Below are 22,358 nucleotides of genomic sequence, written 5' to 3' on the forward strand. Positions count from 1 at the left end.
TTGTTTTTTCTTTAAGTAGTTGATGGAATTCACCAGCAAAGCCATACTGGCCTAGCATTTCCTTGTGGGAATGTTTTGGATTACTTTTTCAGTCACTACTTATTGTAGGATTATTTGAGTTTTCTATCTCTCCTTGAAATAGATTTAGTCACTTATATCCTTCAAGGAATTTATCCATTTCATCTAGATTATCTCATTTATTGGCTATACAAGTATTCATGGTATTCCCTTATATTCCTTGTTATTTTTGTAAGGGCAGTAGTGACATCCTTCCTTTCATTTCTCATCTTAGTAATTTGAATCTTCTCTCTTTTTTTCTTCAGTACTAGCTAAAAATTTGTCAGTTTTCTTGATCTTTTCAAAGAACCAACTTTTCTTTTTGTTGATTATTCTCTGTTTTTCATCTATTCTCTATTCCATTTATTTCTGCCTTTACTATTTTGATTAGAATATTTAATTCATTTACATTAATGTAATTTCTTATCAGGTTGAAGTTACATCTGCTATCTGCTTTCTATATGTCTTTTTATTTCCCCAATGCTCTATTACTACACTTTTTTGTACAAAGTAGGCATTTTCAAGTGTGGCATTTTAATTTGTTGTTTATTTTATCTTTTTCTTCTCCTCCTCCTCTTCCTCCTACTCATTCTCCTCCATTGCCCTTGAGATTACTATTAACATCTTGTTTTAAAGCAATCTAGTTCACATGAATGCCAACTTAATTTCAATAGTACACAAAAACTTTGCTTTGGTATCAATCTTTTCCCTCCCCCTCCTCATGCTGTCACTGTCATACAAATTACACCTTTATGCATTTATAAGTGCATCTACACAGTTTCATAAGTATTGTTTTATGCAGTTGTCCTTTACATCAATTAGAAGAAAACACTTACATGTAATACTGTATTTATACTGTTTTATTTTTTTACTCATGTAGTTACCTCTACCAGTGCTCTTTATTTTTCAGGTGAGTGTCCTTTCATTTACAGCTGCTGGACTATCCTTAATATTTCTTGTAAAACAGGCCTGCTAGCAATGGATTCTTTCAGATTTTGTTTTTATAGGAGTGTCTTAATTTCTCCTTTAATTTTTTTGAAGAATCATTTTGCTGGCTATAAAATACTTGGTGACAGTATTTTCCTTTTATCACTTTGACGATACCTTCCCACTGCCTTCTGGTCTCCATGGTTTTTGATGAGAAATCAACTGTCTTACTGAGGAGCCTTTGAATATGTTGAGCCTCTTTTCTCTTTCTGCTGTCAAGATTATTTGTTCTTCTCTTTTGACACACTGAGTCTGATGTGCCTATTTTCGATGTCCCTACATTTATACCACGTGGATTTGTTGAGCTGCTGGGATGTACAAATTAATGTTTTCATCAAATTTGGGAAGTTTTCAGCCATTATTTCTTTATATATTTTTTCTACCCCTTCTTTTCTCTCCTTTCTGTCTCTCAAATTATGTGTGTATTGGTATTGTTGATGGTGTCCAACCTATCTCTGTCACAGTGTTCATTTTTTTTCATTCCTTTTTCTTTCTGTTCCACAGACTGGATAATCTCAGTAGTTTTAAGTTAACTGACTTTTTCTTCAACAATTTCATATCTACAGAGAAATCTCTTATTGAATTTTTCATTGTAGTCATTATTTTTGTATCTCTAGAATGTCCAGTTGGTTTTTAATATAAATTTTATCTATTGTTATTCTCTGTACAATTAGATGTTCACATACTTAAATTCTTTAGGCATGGTTTCTTTTAGCTCTTTGATCATATGTGTAATTCCTTATTTCAGTCTTTGTCTAGTAAGTCCAGTGTCTGGGTTTCCTCAGGGAGTTTCTATTGACTACTTTTTCCCCTGTGTTATGGCCAAACTTTTCTGTTTCTTTGTACATCTTGTAATTTTCTGTTGAAACCTGGACATTTAAAATATTACAATATGGCAGAACTGAAAGCCAGATTTTCCTCATCTCCAGGGTTTATCGTTGCTTCCATTGTCATTGCTGCTGCAGCTATTTATGTAGTTACTTTCCTGAACAAATTCTGTTAAGTCTGTATTCTTTATCATGCATGGCCATGAGATCTGTATGTGTGCAGAAAGCCTAGTTGTCGTCAGTGTAATAATGATTGGACAGTGATTTCTTTCAATGCCTGGAGCCAATCGTTTGAGCTGTTGCCAGGTGGCTGTGTGCCTGCATGCTGACGGATGCCCTCAGCACCGGCAGGCAGTCTGCAGCTATTTTGTAGCCTTTAGTTCTTGCTTATGCAGAACCTCAAGTTCAGCCAGAGTTGAAGGCTTAAGATTTTCTCAGATCTTTCCTTGCCATATGCCACACATGTGTACGCACTTCTACAATTCTCAGAATTTTTTGGAGCTATTTAACCCTACCTCCAATTCCAGAAAGTCTCAATACTCAATTTTGCCTTCTAAGTTTCCTAGTCAGCATCTAGTTAGCCTGTACTGGTACCACTGCCTCAGGCAGTTGTAATGTTACTCACTGCTGATTGTTTTCCACAAACACTCTGGGGACAGGCTGTTTGCACAGCATGAGTTTGAGATAGGTGAAATAGTGACAGTTCTCTGGGGGCGGATTTTTTGGGTAACTTCAAATCACTTCTGCCCCTTCCTTGATTGTGAGACTGTTGCTTTTAAAGGCCACCATTTAGGTGAGGATTCTCGGATGTGGTAGATCAAGTTACAATATGACAAAACTGATTATCTTTATGGAGATTTAGCTGTTATTTTTTCTCAAATAAACACTCCCCGGATTGCTGGAAGCCTTGGTTAAATTTCCAGAGTTCTGCAGAGGTTAATTTTGACAAATTTTGCCATTGTCATTGCTTAACAGAGGAGTAAGTTTTCCAAGATTTTTACTCAGATATTGTAGAAGTGTATCCCATTTGCATTTGTTTTTAACTGAGTTACTTGCAAGAGTAACTAATTCTACAGCTCCAGCCCCATTCACATAAGAGTTAATCTGCATGGCTTCTCCTAAAGGGATCAGTGTGCAACCTGTTGTCCGTTTGTTGTTTTACTTATTAAATTGTAGGGGTTTTTAAGAATATGCTCATGAATAGCCCTTTGTCATTTTTACACGTTACAAATCTTCCAATAGTCTGTGGCTAATTTTTCCCTTTCTTTTAGTTGCTTTAATGAAGTTCTCAGTTTTAAGGATATTCAGTATAGCAATATGTGGATGCTGATTACAAGGTTGAGGCATTTAACTACTGTCTAAACCTCAGTCTTTGCTCTGATTCACTGTCTAGAATATCTGAACACATCTACTGAACCCCATATACCAATGGACACTGACAGTCCTAATTAAAAAAATGCTTTTTAAGTAAAGCAAAAAATATTATCTTTGACACTGGAAAAGACAAATTTCAAATTTACTAGCTGATCTTGTTTTCTGTGATCATTAGCTACATCATGTTTATAGAGCCAACAGGCATATTGAGCTACTGATTTTATTTCATCGGATTTTAGAATGCAGAACACATTTCAGGCCCACGTATAGCACCGTATGTGTATCTTTAAGGATATGTACATATGATGATGTCTTTATTATAAGTACCTTATTTTATTTTAAGTACCAACTGCTGTGAACCTCATTAAGGAAACCTTGGAACTGCAGAACTGAAATTTTTCACACCACCACCATCCCGTAGCATCTCTTTTGCACTTAGATGTTGTGTGGCAGAGTATTTTTCTGCTCCCTAGAAATGATCAACGTTGAAGGGGGAAAAAAAGCCCTCCTCTAATAAATATAGTCCAAATCACATATTTATCTGAACAATGGCCACCATTTTAGTCCACACCAATCCATCTACTCATACTGACTCAGAGTCCTTAACACAGACAATCCACCACTGTAGTCAGGGTCCTCAGCACACGTTGTATCCCCTCCTCATTCTTTGTTGATTCTGACCTACTTTTGTCCAACACGTCCTGCCAGTCTCTTCACTGCCTGACTGCAGTTTTTAATTTTTATCTTTGAGTCCCAGGCTGTGCCTAGTGATTTCCAGAGAAACGCCAGACACCTGGCTCATCAGGAGGGGTGGGGAGGATTTCAGGAAGCTATTACCCTAACTCACTTGCTGATCAGTAAGTGGCTGTTGTGAGCATTCCTTCTAGATCTCTGCCATGCCAGCTGCATCCATCCCAGCAAAATAACGTAGCTCCTCCAACCACCTCTGCCTCTACTCATCTGGGTTTCTGCTTTCAGTGACACTCAGATGCTGCTGATGGGCATTATATATATATATATATTAATTGAAGTATAGTCAGTTACAATGTGTCAATTTCTGATGTACAGCACAATGTTCCGGTCATTCATATACACATATATATGTATGAATTCCTTTCCATATTATTTTTCATTAAAAGATATTACAAGATATTAAATATAGTTCCCTGTGCTATACAGAAGAAATTATTTTTTTAGCTATTTTTATATATAGTAGTTAATATTTGCAAATTTCAATCTCTGATGGGCATTTTTAAAGCCACATCTGGAACCCTTGCTGCAGAAGAGTCTGAGAAATATATTTTCAACCTCATAGCATTTTGGTTAGGAAGTTGGAATAAAGGCTGAGCTGGCTCACCTAACTTGTCTGCCTTTGTGAGTAAAGAGGTCTGGAGTTTCAAGGCCCAATGAAATGTCCCAGCCCTTCAGTAGCAAACTCTTAAAGCAACCAAAATGCTCCCATCTGCCAGAGCATGACTTGTCCTTAGATACTGCGGGCCATAACCACCAACGCTGTCTAAGTCATTGTCTTCATCTGGTGCACACTTTCTTTAGATGTCAAATATCCTGATTAAGAGGACAAGCTGGTTTGGATTCCCAAGGTCACAGGCAGCCTTCTGCCTGACTTTGGTGTATATATGTTCATTGAAGAGTCCTCTCTCAGATCAGCTAGAGCTGCCTGGTGTGTGGTTTGCCAGAGAATGTGGGTATATTGCTCCCCACCAGAGTCCTACCAGTTGTTTTATTGCAGGAAGAGATAAAGCAATAAAGACAGAACAGAAAGTTCTTGTCCATCCTCAAACACAGTCACCCCTGCCCAGGGCTCTTGCTCTGGGACACAAAGAAGTACAGGTCAGCAGCGACGTGGCCCTGGTGTACTCCAAAACATGGTGTGGTTTTACTGGGCTATCTGTGTCTTTCATGGACCCTGCAAAGTTCTCCCCATTTGTGAAATGGGGAACCAAGGAACTCCCACCCATGCCTGTAGCTCCCAGGGTTTGCACCCTTATGGGTTTTGAGGATTTGCTGGCAACTCATTCTTTTTCACCAGGTCATTTCTCTGTTACACAGCAGTCCTGTGACTTCCTCATCAGAACTACTCCTTAAGTTCGGGATTCAGTGAAAGATGCCATTCATGTTCAGGGAGGAGGAGGAAGACAGCACAGATTAGAATTGCTGTTTTGCTTTTTTTGTTGTTGTTGTTTTCATAAGCAGTCTCCAGTTGTTGAATAGACCCTGAGCAAATGAATGACTGTTACACTCCCATTTGAAGGATGAGGAAAATGACACTCAGGGAGAGGAGGCAAATATCCTGAGGTTCCAAAGACAAAAAGGGATGAGCACAGAATAAGATCCCTGCAAATTTCTTGGCTGTCATCAGCCTTTAGGTCAGTGACAGAGTGCCGTGTGTAGTAGTAAAGTTGTAGCGTGCATTTAGAAGGGTGCAGATGTTCTTGTTTTAGTTGATACAATCACACTGTTTTGTCTGGGACTCTGAAAAAGAGAAATGGGTTAGAAAATGTTGGTTTCTCATCCTTGGTCCTTCCTCACCCTCACAGATACGGACCCTTCCATCTGTAGCTGGAATAATACAGACCCAGCCTTCCCATCTCATGAGATCAGTACTCATTCATTTCATCCCTGCCCACCTGTAGGTGATAAAGCACAGCATGATTTTCATGTCCTGCTTCACTGATTCTTGTGAAATTAGGTGTTTGAAGATAGGAAGTCATGAAAGGAAGCTGCTTTTTTTAAATAAAGTGCAGTAATTTTCTTAGCAGTGTAGGAAATTGAGGATTTTCTTCATTGAAAATCAATAGAGATTTCAGGAATATCTGTATTTCTGATGTGTAGATTAAAATGACAAAATCTAGAGGGATTACAGAAACACAAGGAAGATACAAAAAGTATCTTTAGAGAGCTTTCCTAAGACTGGGCTTGTAAAGAGACTGTTAGTTGACAGAGAACCTCTTCTCACCCATAGTCCCTCTCCTTAGGTTGCAAAGGGCCAGCGTTTCCCCTGTGTGCAGTCCTGGTGCTTCAAGTGAGTTGTGGGGTAGGGCGGTGCACATGGTGCTGCCTTCAGTTTGTCCACCCTAAGTAACCTCTAACAGTCAAGGGGCGAGTGTGTTGTAACGGCATGAACCATGCACCATGCTCTCCGGGGTGTGTGCCCATCTCAGGTCATCCCAGCTCAGGTGATGGCAGAGCAGAGAGTGGTGGCAAGAGGTCAGCCATGAGTAGCAGGGAGCACCTGTAGTCAGCTGGGACCCAAGAGGCTAGGAGTTCCAGGTGGAAATCCCAGGACTTCCCACAGCTCATTCATTCAGCTAATACTTCTCCAGCACCTGTGATGTGCTGGTGCTTCCTTTGTGAACAGAACCAAATCCTTGTCCTCCTGAAGTTGATGTTCTAGTGGAAATAAGAAATGATACACACAGGAGCAGATCCTGGTCAGGACACATGAGTGCTGTCTATTTTGGAGTGCACAAGGTGAGATCCTTTGGGAAGGAGTGTATGATACAGGAAAATGTGGGGGAGAGGATGGCCATATCCCAGGTCGTATTTGGGTCCCTGGGATGCACCTCACCAAGTGTGGGTCCTTGGTTTGCCCAGCAACGAATTCGAGAGCCACAGTTCAGTAAAAGTAGATTTATTCAGAGAGATATATACACCATAGACAGAGTGGGCTGTTTCAGAAGGCAACAGAAAGGCCATGAGGCATGGGGGTTGGGGTTCTCCAGTTTAAAGTAAAAGTAGATACACACTCCACAGACAGTGTGTGGGCTGTCTATCTCAGCAGAGAGAGCAACCACGAGGTGTGGGATTGTTAGATTTTATGCACTCAGTATCTTCATATGCTAATAAGTGGGAGGAATATTCCAACTGCTTTGGGAAAGGTGTTGGGATTCCCAGAAATTGGGCCACCACTCACCCTTTGACATTTTATGGTCAGCCTTGAACCTGTCCTGGGACCTGTGGGAGTGCCATTTAACATCCTGCTGTATTTCGGTGAGTGTGTATTGAAGCTCAAGATCTACTGGGAGTTGACTTTTCCACCATCTTGGTGCTAAAGGCTGTGCCATTCCTTTATTGGATTTGCCCGGCCCCTTCCTTCCTTTCTCATGAGGGAGCTCTGGACTGATTGCACAATTGCAGAGCAGGGGACACAGTGGAAAGAACTTCATAAGTGGAAGGTGGAAGGCAGTGTTTTCAGTAGAATTCTCAAGTCAATTACAAAGTAACGGTCTTCTTTTTGCTGGGGGTACATGGTGTCACATGAGGGAACTGTGAGCCTTGGATACTGTAGTGAGTGGGTGGCTCACTGTGTATACTCTGTTGCTTCTTAGGTGGCCCGAGGACAGTTGGCTTATAGGTGACCCATTCCCTCAAGCAGGGGTCTCTTTGGGGATTTTCTGCATGTGAGGGTAACATGGGTCACTTGGGGGGCAGGACCAGCCAGTCACAGCTTGGTCCACAGTCACCTAGTGCCCTCAAGGCTTTCACCCCATGGATGCGTCACCTCCCCCTGGATGGGGACAAGGGCACAAGTGGTGGGGCAGCTTCTCAGTGGTGGAGGCATTGCTCTCCAGACCCAACACTCAACAGCGTGGACCCCTGGTGTTGGCCACAGTCTTGGCTAGATGAGGCTGTTCGGTAGCTGAGCTCATGAGACGTGGGTGCCATGCTTCCATTCTCACCAAGAGCTCTAGTTTCGAAGGTTCTCGTCAGACAGCCACAAATACTCCATAGCCCATAAACAAAGAACAGTCTCCTTCAATCGGGGATGGGCACACAGAAGGAGAACGGATGATCCCGAGAGCAGGAGAGGACAAATCCGTCCTGCCATCAGGGATCTGACAGACGAGCCAGCTCAGTTCCTCTTACTAGTTGTTTACTTGGAGGATCTGGGGTATTTGGGTGACTTGCAAGTGTCAGGAAATAGTACACGAGGGCTTTGTAGATTTTCTGGTCCGGTGTTTACTCACCCCATTGTAGCTGTCGTGTAAGGAAACAAAACTTGTTGGACAACAGGCCATGGCCTCTGCTCCCTGGTGGAGCCAGGAGATTACAATATTAAGTACGACTGCGGGGGCATCATTTCTATGTTGAGAGGCCAGATGGCCTTACATAACTCTCATGCTGGATGTCTAAGTTGCAGAGGGAAACTGGATTCCATCCAGCTCTCCAGCCAAGGAGGATACCAGAATTGGCCTCCGCCACCAACTGTGAGTTCTTTGCCTCCACTGACAGCAGCATCTATAGCAAAAAGCTGGGCTGCCACCTGCGTTTCCGTGTAAACATCCGAGTACCCACAGCAATGGCCTCGTGAGGGTTGGTGTGCCCAAGGAAGCGGTGTGTGAGATGGAGGGAGCAGTGCCGGGGTCAGACACCGGGCGGGCAGGCAGGCAGTGACGACATCTGTGCAGCACAGGGCCCATGGAACTGAGCCAAAGGGAGGCGGGTTTTGGAGCAGGGAACCTGGGCAGTGCCGTGTTATTCGTAAGAAGATCCTGGGCTCTGGATCCACGAAGTCATTGGCTTGATTCCAGACACTAACCTTCATCTTGGGCAAATGTTTGAAGCTTTCTGTGACTCTGTTTCTTGGTGTCCCAAATGGGGACAATAGTAGCAATTACCTCTGAGAGTCAGGAATGCCTTTATAGTTGTCTTTTCATAACGCTCACAGCAGCCCATGAGCACGGTTCTAGGTCCCCCAGTTTACACGTGGCAGACCGGTAACCTTTTAATCAGTAATCACGCAGCTAAGAATGGTCAGAACGAGCATTTGAATTTGATCCCTTTGTCCAGATTATTTCTATTCTCACCCAGTATTACTGGAAAAGTAGTAAACTCAGAAGAAACACTGCTGGGAAGTGGGTGCTTGAAACATGTTTGTCATTGGGGAGTGTTGAGTTCACGTTCCTCACAGCCCATCCGAGACTCCCTGCATCTCCGGCTGCCCTTGCTGGGGTCTGCAGGGCTCTGGGAAGCTTCTCCTTGATCTCTACCCCAAGGCTCTCTGCTCTCTACAGGTTGATTCTCAACCCTGACTGCTCAGTAGAGCTAATGTCTAAAAACAAAAAAATGGTGGGGAGGGTATGGCTCAGTGGCTGAGCACTTGCTTAGCATGCAAGAGGTCCTGGGTTCAATTCCAAGTACCTCCATTAAAATAAATAAATCTAACTACCCCCCCAAAAAAGGAAAGTATTTAAAAAACAATAAACAGTACAAAGGCCCCACACCAGGCTGGGGCGCACTATGTTTTAAAGGCTCCCAGATGCTTCCCATGTGCAGGACGGTGAGAGCTACCCCTCTACATCTCTTCTCGTGAGCTTGTCCACTCACAACCATTAGCCTCTTGAAGCAGGAAAACTACTTGGCTCAGCCTAGAACTTTCTCCCGATTTCTAGACTTTTATTTGCCTATTGGACATCTCTCCTGGAGCCCACAGGCACCCAGCCAGAACTGAATCAGTTGTCTCCTCTCACGACTTGCTCCTCTTCCTGCCCTTCTTGTTTTAGGAAATGGCACTATAATTTAGGACACTGCCAAAGCCAGAAAGCTGGCCGGCATCTTTGACCTCTTCCTGCCCTTCCATCACATCTGTGGCCAATCCGTCCACCTGCTGAAATGTTTTCTTCTCTCTCCTCCTAGCGGGGCCTCAGCAGGCCTTCACATGAACCTGCCAATAGGTCTCCCTGCCTCTATCTTTTTTCTTTCTAGATCACTTTGCATGTCTCCTTTACCTTGGAGGCACACAGAGACCTGTGTGATGTGCACCTGTGATCTCTCCACCTGGTTGCCTCACCTGCCTCCCACACCCTGTTCTCACTTCTAGACTATTTGCAGTTCCTGGAAGTGACCTGGCTCTCTTTGGCCTCCCTCCTTTGCATGTGCAGCTCCCCAGGGAGAAATGGCCTTAACATTATAACTTCACCTGATCACTTCTAGGGCATCTCAGAACTCACCACAGTGGTTCCCTCCTCTGGGAGAGCGTTGGCTACAGTTCCGGCTCTCTGCCCCGAGCACCCACTGCTGACTGTTATCCAAGCCGTCTTAACACGCCTCCTCAGCCATCATTTCATGATGAGTCCTGTGCACCTAGGAGCTCCCGGAAGCAGGGACTGTGTCTTTTTTCTCTTTATTCTCAGAGCATGGTAGAGACTCAGGTATAATGGTGGAGGGAACAGTGGTTATTCTGGAATTTCTCTAGAGTTAGGACCTAGGAGTAACAGTCTGGTTGGAAGAAGGACTTAGGGGATTTACCCTGAAGCCACATTTTTCAATAAACATTTCATGCTGTTTTTGTCTATTTGAATTGACGAGTCTTAAAACAGAATGACGATTTCTAAAAATTACTTTACCGAAGATTGAGGAAAATGGCAGTTTTCCATATTTAAGAATATTATTTTAATTTTGTGTGACTGGGGTGGTGGAAAATAGAAATGGAGGGGTTACTAAAGCATTCTAATCCCCTTCCCCACCCTCAGGTCCATTGGACCGAAGACACAGAGGTATGTGAGGAAAAGGACCTCCTCTTTGGTGGGTGGACCGTGCACTGCTTTTAAATTGTGACAGTTACTTTTACTTTTTTTAATTTTCTTTTTTAATGGAGGTACTGGGGCTTGAACCCAGGACCTTGTACATGCTTAGCACGTGCTCTACCACTGAGCTATACCCATCCCCCCGATATTTGTGTTTTTAGCGGGCATAATGTGCTGGTAGCAGATACTTTAGCATCAGACACAGTCACCTGTGTCTGACCATCACGTTAATACCTTTCCCATGAGCTAGAGAGCTAGTCTGTTTCCAAAAGTTCAATAAATAATCTACATTTTCTTTTTTCTTAAAAAAAGGCATTAACTCATGTTTCTCTTTAGTATCGCCTATAAATAAAATGTGATTTTATTAACCGTTTACGAAAGTGTTAAGGGTAATAAATATTAAGTACAGATTTCTGAAGCATCAGTCATCACTGAAGATCCACATTCTGCTGTTCTCTCTCTCTGTTAGTCACCTTACTTCTGGAGCTCTGGAAGCGGCACCAGGCATAACTTGAGTACAAATGGGACACGGTTGAGCAGTAAGAACAAGTCCGGTCAGAATAGGAGGAGCGGTGTCCCCAAGTGGAGACAGATGAGATTACCCAGGAAAAGCGGTCGCTGTTTAGATTCACATTAGTCTGTTTACTTCTGGACTTGTCAGCCTTGGCTGCATGTTGGAATCACCAGGGGACCTTAAAAAATGTTGGTGCCTGGATTCCATCACTGCTAACTCTGATGGTACTTAGTGGCCTGGGGTACATTCTGGCATAGGGAAGTTTTTAAAGTTCCTCTTGTTATTATAATGTGCAGCCAAGGTGAAGGAGCACTCCCTGGAATGGTGGACACAGAAGAGAACTGAGGTCCTTCATTCATATTAACAGTAAAAATGGGGAAAAGAAAAGGTCTGGTATAAGTGTATGAGAAAAGAGGCATTGACTTGTATCCTTTCATAACACCAATAAATAAATGCAAAATATAAATTAGCTGCTATGACATAGATGTAGGAGGAAAGACACATTGGTTTTTATAGTTGACTCCCATTTTTTCACATGTGCCTTCATTATTGCCGCCTCCTTTTCATCGTAGACTAGGTGCCCATTTGTCTTTAACTAAGTCGCGGTCACTGCTCCCCCTTCCGGTTGGGATGTGCACAAAGCAGCATGGCTCTCATCCTAAAGTCAGAGAAAGGGTAGAACAAGCAGGGAAACATTTGTTGAGGTGCCATCAGTGTTTGAGCAGTGTTTGAGCTAGGCATGTTACATAACTTAAAATGTAAATTTATTGCTGCCTCTCCTGCTGCAAAATTAAAAAAATAAAACTATATATCTTTGTATCAACATTCCAGAGCTATGAAAAGATGATTTTTTGAGTCATCTGTATTATTGCTTCTTTCCATCAGCTGAGATAATTTAGAGCTAATGGTACTTGCAGTCAGCAGCAGCAGCAGGACAGTAGGTTGTGAGCATGAATAACTCTTGGAAAGAAAATGCTTTTACTAGGAGCATCTGAAAATGTCTCCAACTATAGATTTAATAAATTGAATCACAGATCTACAGAATGTTGGCACTGAAAAGTTCTGGAGGGAGCAGGTCAAACTCTTCTTTTTATAAATGGAAAGAAATGAGGTTCAGCTACATATAGAAAGTGACATTTGTCTTTTACAATGTAATAAGCTTCTAATAATCCCCATTATGAATATTTCCCATTGTTTACAACTGAAGATGTGAGTCAAAGCATATGTTGGTAAAAGACTGTACATTCAGAGTTGAAAGCTGAAACTTAGACAAAATTAGATGTTCATAATGCTTTTGAGTCCTGAAAAACAAAAACGTATCATATTGGCAGTATACAAAAAAATACTGAATAAAAGTTTTTTGGTCATTTAAACTGCCAATTTTAAATTTAAAATTGCCAGCTAATAAGTTTAAATTTTCATTAGAACATGCTTGTTGAAAAATTGAAGATGAAAACTCATTTCACTTTATTGTTCTTCCTTATTTAAAAAATTGCCTAATATTTTGTTTAGTTTTTTAATTGAAGCATTTTACTTTACTTGCGAAAGTATGCTCCATTGTTTAGAGAGGCCAGCGTTGTGGTAGTGAGAGCTTGGAAATGAAGTTGCCTAAATTCATATTTGAACACAGCAGCTTGCTTCCTGAGTGATCTTGGACAACTTAACTTCTCTGTACCATAGTTTCCTATAAAATCAGAATAAGAGAGTTGCTTCCTCATGACTATGGTAAGGACGGGTTGAATTTATGTGCAGAATCTACTTGGAAGACTTCCTGGCACAGAGGAAAGGCCATGTACTTAGTGACAGCTATTATTATACTTTATCTGCTTTCATTATCCAGGTAAAACTTGAGTCTTACTGATTTCATCTCTAAAAATGAAATATAAATATTAACTCTAAAATGGAAACTCTAAAACTTCATAGTTGTTGCTAATAAACACATAAAGCTCAACAAAGGAACACACAGTGGAGACCAGTTAGCTGCCGACACCTGTGAAACATTCTGTCCTGCACGGACTCTGCTGTCACTAGCGTCACTTCTGAAACCTAAGGCCAGCTCAGGAGTAGAGCTTTACAGCTTGGCCTCGTCAGGTACCCAGATCCCCAAGCTCAGACAATGGCAGGGAAACAGTTTACTGTTCACATATGCATTTTCAAAAATAGTATTAAAATGAACACTGTACGTATTTTGTTGTTTGTTTGAAATCGTTAACAGAAAAGAAAAGAAAAAAAAACAGGAAAAAAAACCCATGCAATTACAAATAATGAGGCTATGTCTGAAAATTATTTGTTTTTAAATTATGTTTAGGATTTATTGACCAGTTAGGAGAAAAGTCATTTCATAGGTGTAATCCCTTGATTGACTTAACTTGTTTTTTTAATTAGGAAGAAGAGCGTGTTCCATTTACCACCTGGGGAAAGTGTATACATATAAACCTTTGTGCAAGTGCTCTTTTTCTGGGTAAGAACCTGCCACAGACTTTTTAAAATCTAATGTGAAATCCTGAGAAAACTGAAAATCAAGCTGGGAACTATGAAGTCTCATAGAGAAAAGTTTTTCCAGAGAACATCTGAGCCAATGCAGGGCGCCACTCTTGAGGTTCCACAGTCTCTTCTGCTCACAGTGCTTCCCCCAATTCTTTTCACCTCATTTGTTCAAATCAGATCAGTGGTTTAGGATTCTCCAGGGTCTGATTATGAGACCAGATGGAGGCATTAAGATTTCTAAAATTTTCCAAGAGTAACAACCAAGGTAAAATATCTAAGAATAACCTAAGGAAAGGATAGTAGGAACTATCATAAAATAAAAGTAAAAACTACTGAAAGATATAAAAGAAGCTTTAATCACATGATTCTAGATTAAAAGATCATATCTCCAAAATATCAGAAGTTATAAAATTGATTTGGGGTTTATTGTGTATAAAATCATATTAGTAATATAATAATTAATAAGATAATGAGACTTTTAGTAGTTCAAGAATAGCCAGATTAGAAAATAGGACAGGAAGTCCAGATATGGGCTCTGATATCAATAATAATTTAATATAAGAGATGGAAGGCATTACAAATCAGGGAGATAAATAAAGGTTATTCAGTGAATGGAACACTCGTTAGCTAATTGGGGGGGAAAGAAAAGATTGAAATCATACAGTGAACCATATATTGTGATAAATTCCAGAAACATTTAAAAAGTAACACAATTAGAAAAAAACTAGAAATAAATATGGATGTTTACACAAACTCTAGATGAGCAGTAAGTTTCTGAGGAAAGTATACAAAGATTTCCATGCATCAGAAGCATCCTAATTTTAAACAAAACACCAGAGGATGTTATTTGTTTACAAATCCAACAAGGGGCTAATTCCTTCAATACATAGAGAGTTCAGATCACTTCAAAGGTAACATCAAAAAATCTCAGGAGCATAGAAGGCAGAGAAAAGGAACACACATTCACAAAGAAAAAATAGATGTCACACTCCAATGGTAATTCAGTGCACATCAAAATGAAGTAGTTTTCCACCTCTCAAGTGACACAGCTCTGTTTATGAGGATGAAATGCCAGTGATCACCAATCCCATGCCTAGGGTACTGGATATTTTTTGTGAAGTATGGTTGATTTACAATGCTGTGTTTATTTCTAGTGTACTCCTCAAGCCTTCTTAGAAAGCAGTCTGGCAGTTGATATCAAGAGTCAAAAATATTCCTATGCTTTAATCCACTAATTCAGCTTTGAAAAACTTTTAATCAGGAAGTATTTCAAAATGGCAGGGAAAAGTCAGTATGGATTCAAGTCACAGACATACTTTTATATGTATATATATATATATAAAATCTCAGCCAAAATATTCTTCCAACCCTTCACAAAGTAGAACAATACCCAGCCATGAAAAAGTGTGTCCATGAAAATTTTTTATGACATGTCAAAATGTTATGCTTACGATAGGCTTGAGAATAAAATTAATATATAAAATGATTTGTAATATACAAACAATGAACCCTTCTGAAGGAATTATGTCTATAGGTAGAAGCATTTTTCTTAATTTATTTTTTATTCATTTTCAGAGTTGGAGTCTTTTCATTGTAGGTGACAAAATCAATTTCCAGTGTGTTTAAACAACACCCAAAAAATGGGGATGCATGGGATTTATTGGTTCCTGTAAATGAAAACCTCAGATCTGAGGTCTGGCTTCAGTCAAGGAGAGATACTGTAGCCCAGATGATGTCAAGGGCTGGTCTTGTCCTGTCTTCATTCGGTGTCCAATGATGTCTCAGCATGCTGCTTCTAGGCACTCAGCATCCCAGATCATCCATCCAAACCAAGAGAGGTCTCTTTTGGCAGCTTCCTCTCTTGATAGAGGAAGCTTATCATTCACATGGGCACAAGCACGTATCTCCTCACATAATAGTGGCTCTTACTGGGTTATTTGTCAATTCTCCAATCATGTGCGAGGCCAATACAATGACGGGTATTATTTGTCTTAAACCAACTGAGATCTACCTCTGGTGCTTCAGAAAGAGTGGGTTAATCGAGCTTAAATCACAGGACAAAAAACAAAAGGGAGGTTATTTATCCTAAAGCAAAATCTGGGTCCCCTTCTAAGACTGGGGACAGATCCAGGACAACAGTTCTGTCCACTACTGAGTACTTTCAAATTTTCTTTAATGAGCAAATGTTAAAGTTATGATCAAAAATATGATAAATACGAAGAAACTTGAGGAAGGAGAATGGAAAGCTTTCCTGTTTCATAAGAAATATTGAACCCATTAAGTGCTTGGAAGAAAAATGGAAATGTGTCAAGTTTGTAAAAGTTCTGAAATGAATTACAATTAATTTCACAGACCATGTTGGAGACAGTGCTATACAGTTAGTGTGTCTTTGGGCTCTTTGAGTATTTCAATTCTTTCACTTAATAGTTGCTTCATTTGGGGAAATTGCATCATTTCCACGTGATTCTATTTCCTCATCTGTAAAAGAGATATAATATTACCTTCCCAACAGGGTGATTGTGAGGATTTAGAAAAACAGACGTGTGCTGAAGCAATAGTAAGCATTTAAAGAGTTTTAACTATTAAGATTACTTAATAAATAATTAAAAAATTATTATGCAGACTTTTTAAAAATGCATAGCATTTAAATGGCCTATATGTGCTGTACAAGTGGGGAGGCTTTATATACCTTCTATAATACATTTTTCTCAGCCTTAACTAATTTTCACATTTAATCACACACACACCAAAAAGTTATTCCTTTCACAATCATGAAGACTTTCTGTGAAGAAAAGGATGATGAAAGAGAGTAGAGGAGAAAATAAAATGCTTTCTCTACAAACTGATGGCTTAAAAACTAAGAAAAACACCTTTTTAAGACTTTGGTCACCATATTCATAGCTAATACTTAGGTAGAGTTTTTCACATGCCTGTGGTTAATGTTCTAATTGTTTTCACAATTAGTAAATCATTGACTCATCACAATAGTCCTATAAATTGCTATTATTATCCCCCCATTATATGGGTGAGGAGATTGAAGCCCCTAGAAGATAAGAAATTTGCACAAGGCCCCACAGCTAGCATCGGAGCTGGGATCTAGATGCAGGAGTGTGGCTCCAGGAGGGGCTTGTAAACACTCCATCTGCTCTCCCTTGCAGGTGCAAGCCAGCCTCCCGCTGTTACTGTAAATAACATGATGTGGTTCACTTAGTCTTGAAATTCACATTCTTTGTAGCTTTCTCTCTGGGGCAGCCATCAGGAGCAGCCAGGGACCCTGAGTACATGCTTCTGGACTAAGACCAAGAAGGTAGATGGAAGGAAAACAGTTTAAAAATGGGACCTTTAATGTGCATTCTTCAGTGGGCAGAAAAATACCTGCCTAGTGAGGAACTGAAGCCCTACCAGCCACGTGCAAATTATGCTTCAGACACTCCCGTTGTCCTTGGGTCCACACAGTCAGAACTACAATGGATCAGGGACATGAATCTTGTGCAAATGCAGGGAGTAGGAATACCTGCCATTTTAAGATCTCAAGGAGTATGAAAAGCATGTGAAGCTTTCATCAGCAGAGACCTGCTGTCACTTCCACTATTTCCCTCAGGGCATGTCCACAGCTTCACTTGTCCTATTAAGAATGAAGATGACAGCTAGCAACTGTTGACCCCTGAATCAGTGATAGGTTCTCCCTTGAAAGGAAGCATATCCCCTTCATGGGTTACAACTAGTTCATAACCTAAGTAATTCTATAGATGTAGAAGGGATACTTTCATTGGTTCTGCTATCACAGAATTGTCTCCAAAAGAACATGCCACCAGTTACTCCATTTTCAGCCATTTAATGATATACTTAACAGGCTTCCTTCTTTAGTGCAGTTTTAGGTTTACAGAAAAATTCACAGAAAGTGGAGTTCCCATATATTCCCTATGCCCTGCACACAGCTGCTCCTGCTGTCAGCATGTTATATTAGTGGATGCACTCATTCTTTTTGACATCCTTCATTCCTCCTCCCCTAAAATTTAACATGCCTGATATTCACGTCTCTTGTGGCATTTACATGCGATTTACATCACTTTTCACGTTTATGTGAGGTTTACAGCACGTGCATGTTTTCTGTTTAAGCGTGGATTGGGGGCAAGTTTCTGTGTAAAAATACGATCATTAGTGAGCCTTATGCTGCTAGGTTTTTGGGTTGTCAGGTCTTGTTGACCATTGCTTCAGTTATTGGGATCATTGTCTACGGACTTTCAGTGTTCATTGTTTTTTCAGCAGAACTTCCCTAGAACCTGAATGGAAGAGACCCAATCCAGAAGTACCTGACTGTGCAGGTGGGCCACGCCCATCACTGCTTCCCTCATCAGTTTTATCATCATCGTGACCCTGAACGCCATATATGAGAAAGTGGCAATCAAGATGACTGAGTCTGTTAAGCTCCTTCTGCAGCTGAGGTCATTTCTACACCAGTTTTAGAACCAGGTCAAAACAGAGACTTTATCTTTTAGGCACTTCAATTCCAGTACATTACAGTCTTTAGAAAACTTCAAGTTTAAACGTATTTTCTCTAGCCTATATGAGAAGTGAATTAGCTGCAGCTTTGCATTAGTAAAAGGGATAAAGAAAGCTTTAGAATGTCCAAGCTCTGTGTAAATATGTCAGTGCTTAATAATAATTTCAATTACATTAGATCATGTACCCTATTGTTGAAAGTAAATAGTCTCTCTATTGCAAATAAGTGGAAGAGGTTCGTGGTTCCAGTGGCAAATTTGCTTGTGCGTTACGGAGAGGACAAGTAATCACACTGTTTTGTGTCCTCCCCCCATGCTGTTCCTGTTAGTGTAGCTCCATTCTCATCAGCTGTGGCTTCTATAACAAATGTTTCTTCTCTCTGGCTTGTATCCCAGCCAGCAGCTTAGCGGCCCAAGTTAACTGCTTCCCACACACTGCATGTGGCTGGGTCATTCTCCCAGTTGTCTGCTCAGTGGTCATTTTCTGAAAACACTAAGACCAATTCAAATTTTGAACTAGGAGGATGTTTTATGTTCCCCAAATGCTTCTAGCAAGTTGCCCCGTGTTTTGCTTGTTTTCTTCAATAGTCCTACCTTCCTGCTGTTCAGGGAGACAAGAGAATTTCATTTAGCAGGATGTTTAGAAGTAGCTTTCTTTCAACTTACACCTGACAGAGGACAGTTCTTGCCCATTGGATACTGTTGTGCTTATAAATTTTAAGGAACGGGTGACTTTTTTTTTTTTTTGCCTTGTGTGATATTGCATTCATAGTGGGAGAAACTCTTACAACAGTGTGTACAGTTGGAATTAATATAGTAGCTATGTTAAGGAATTCAAAACAGCTTATATGGAAAAAAGTGTGAATTGTGTATATATATATATAAATATATATACATATTTAGCGTGTTAACTCATGTGTCCTTGGCTTTGATTAGGGTCTCAAGGCTGTTCACAGTTTTACAGACTTAACTTTTCTTTATTCTAGCTGCAGAGATCCCAAGGACCAGACTGACTATGAGAACAACCTAGCCATGAAGGTGTTCTTCTTCCAGTTTGTCAACTACTACTCCTCGTGTTTCTACATCACATTCTTTAAGGGCAGATTTGTGACTTATCCTGGAGATCTGGTGTATTGGCTGTGAAAATACAGAAATGAAGACGTGTGAATACAGCTTTGTGTTCTGACAGTCTAACCTGTTTCATGTTTTCTCTTAGTTGCCCAATGAAGAGTGTCTTTACTCTCTGTTCCTTAGATTTTTTAGGCATAAAATAATGACTTTATTTCATGTTAGAGCTATCTAAAATTTAAATGAGATTTTCTGTCTAATATTCCAGTGTGACCCAGGTGGCTGTCTCCTTGAACTGATGATGCAGCTGACAATATTCATGGGAGGACAGTCCATCTGGAATAACATACAAGAGGTGTTACTTCCGTGAGTAATAAGTCATGTGATCTTGGGGTGAGAACGGCCCACCCATCCAAGTAATTTTCCTGCATGCCCATCTCTAAAACAGGGGAGACTCTCTGCTTATTAAAGCTCTCCAGATAAGATGATCCAGCCAACAGTGTAAACATACCTCCTGTTTAATAATTATGTTTAAATTCCTCCCTTTTTATGTTTAAATTAAATCCTCAAGTGCTATAGTTTCTGCTTATTAGCCCATCGCTGGGGACTGACTGATCAGAGCCCGTTGAGAGATGGCCATTTTTGGGGCCGTGAACTAATTTTCCCACAACTTCCCGCAACTTTCTCCTCCTTTTATACATGCATTTAAAAATCCATAACAGGAATTTGTTGAGTGCCTAGTATGTGTTAGTCACTGTATTAAATGTTGTACATATATGTGTGTGTGCGTGTGTTTGTGAGTAGAATTTAATCACCCAAATAATCCTTATTCTTATCTTCCTTTTCAAATGAAGATCCTGTGGCTTAAAGAAGGTAAATGATTTGCCCAAGTTCTCATTGCCAATAAGAGACCACTGTGGGACTCAGATGTAAGACCCTATCTCATGGAATCCATGTTCTTCTAAGAACAGAGACTCTCTTGGGGTCTTAAGGCAAAGGGTTACATAATGTTTTAAGAGACACTTGTCTAAAATATTAACTACAGAGGTTTTGACTTACTGTTCTCTTCCTAAAAATGAGAAAAGCAGATGTTAGCAAAGGTCACACTGTCCTTTGGATTTTCACATAAGCCCAATCCCATATCAAAGTGGACAGTCCAGTGTTATCTGCAATTTCTGAACATTTCAAGGAGCTTAGTGTATTCGCTTTCTGTTGTAACAAGTATCCCCAAATGACATGGTAGTAGGAAGAAAAAAGAAATAGTCTCCACTAAACAACACAAATTTAACCTTGTAGGGTTCTTGAACGCAGGAGCTTGCTGAAGTCAAAATATTGGCACGGCTGTTTCTGAAGGCCTCAGGGGAAACTGTATCTTTGACTTTTCTGGCTTCCAGAGGCCACCTACGTCTCTTGGCCTGTGACCTCTTTTCCTTCTCTCAAGGTCAGCATGGTTGTGTGCCTCTGACTCTGATCCTGTGGTCAAATCTCCTCTCCTCTCTCCCCTCTTCTGTCTCCCTCTTCCTCATTTAACTACCCTGGTGATTACAATGGGCCCACCTCTATAATCCAGCTCATCTCTCTTAGAGTACGCTGGTTAGCAACGTTAACCACAACTGCAACCATAGGCACCCTTTGCCAGGGAATATTACCTCTTCCTATGTTCTGGGGATAAGGACATAGACATATTGGGGGGGGACTTTTTCTGCCCACCACACTAAGCTTTTTAAGATAATTTCTGGCTTTGAGTTTCTGTCCTCATGAAACTGTTGATCTCTCTTCAGTCTTGCCTTCCACAAAAGCATTCTGCTCCTGGCCAACCGAACTGCATTGCTCACCCCTCTCTGTGGTGTCCCCCAAAACCAATTACACAAGCAGATCTTACTGTTGTTTGGAGCATGGAGGAGAAACTCAAACAACTTGAATTTTGAAATAAAATCCTCCATCATTTTACAATCTTCCATGTCACTATAAAAAAATTATTTTTTAACTTCATTTTTTAATTTTTAAACTATTTTAAACTTTGTAACTTTTTTTAAACTTTACTTTTTTTCTTACCATCCTTCATTGTAAGCTCCAGAAACCTGCTATTCTGCCCACCGCATCCAAGTTCCCTTTCACTGTTTCTCCTCCCTTCCCTAACTTTCCTTCACTCTCCCTTATTACCAATTTTCTGTCCATTCTCTTTATAGGGCAGTTAAATTATTTTTTCTTTCCTTCTTTCTGTTTTTGCAGAGTGAACACATTTGTGTGTCAGTGTGTCCTTCCACATTTCTTCACAAGGTCTTCATCTTTCAGCTTCAGGATGGATTACTGTGGTCTGTCTCTAAACAAAGGCATTTCCCTTGTCCCCCAGCTCACCATGCCCCTCAAAAAAAGATTCTGATCTTTGCTGTGAAATGAATCTTTTTTTTCCCTACTGTGCAGTAGACAACTCTTACCCTGAGCTCACAGTCAGATTTCTCCAGAGGAGTAAAAGTAGCTCATGTGCAAATAATACTACTTTTCTCTGTGAAAAGAAATAGATCAGATAGAGGAAATACTTAACTCAGATTACTCAAAAGCATTTCCTGAAGGAAATAGGTTAATTATTTAACACTAAATTTTGTTGAATCTGGTTATCAGTGAGCTATTTTTACCAATCAAGAAGGATATATTTCCTAAATTGGTACTGAGCAATTCATGTGAAATGAAACTTGCTCACATTAACTAGTTTAAAGTAAAGGATGCATTATAGTATCTGTGGTCTGTTTATACCTTCGCTTAAGTAAGCACATTGTTGTAGGTTCCAGTGAGCTGAACTTTGCCTACATGTATTTCTACTCTGGGCTAAAATATTTAGGGAAAATATTTTGAATTATGTTTCCCTTTTTTGAATATCAGAAATTCTGAATGGTAGCCAAGTTCGAGAGTGGCTTGTGTTTTCCTCACTGCCTCTTCTCTTTGTATAAGGTGCCAGTTTCCTTCTTAATTTTTCATATAAAATCCTAACATACTA

The 22,358-nt window shown here is 40.3% G+C and overlaps 1 long non-coding RNA gene across 1 annotated transcript; it reads left to right on the top strand.

Annotated features, from left to right (window-relative positions):
- Positions 1–13,638: 13,638 nt before the first annotated feature.
- Positions 13,639–19,483, top strand: LOC135322412 (uncharacterized). The gene is made up of 2 exons (XR_010382974.1): positions 13,639–13,767; positions 19,282–19,483. It is a non-coding gene; the product is annotated as an uncharacterized LOC135322412 (long non-coding RNA).
- The last annotated feature ends 2,875 nt before the right edge of the window (positions 19,484–22,358 follow it).

This window comes from Camelus dromedarius, chromosome 11, assembly GCF_036321535.1.
Source record: "Camelus dromedarius isolate mCamDro1 chromosome 11, mCamDro1.pat, whole genome shotgun sequence".
Classification (NCBI taxonomy): domain Eukaryota; kingdom Metazoa; phylum Chordata; class Mammalia; order Artiodactyla; family Camelidae; genus Camelus; species Camelus dromedarius.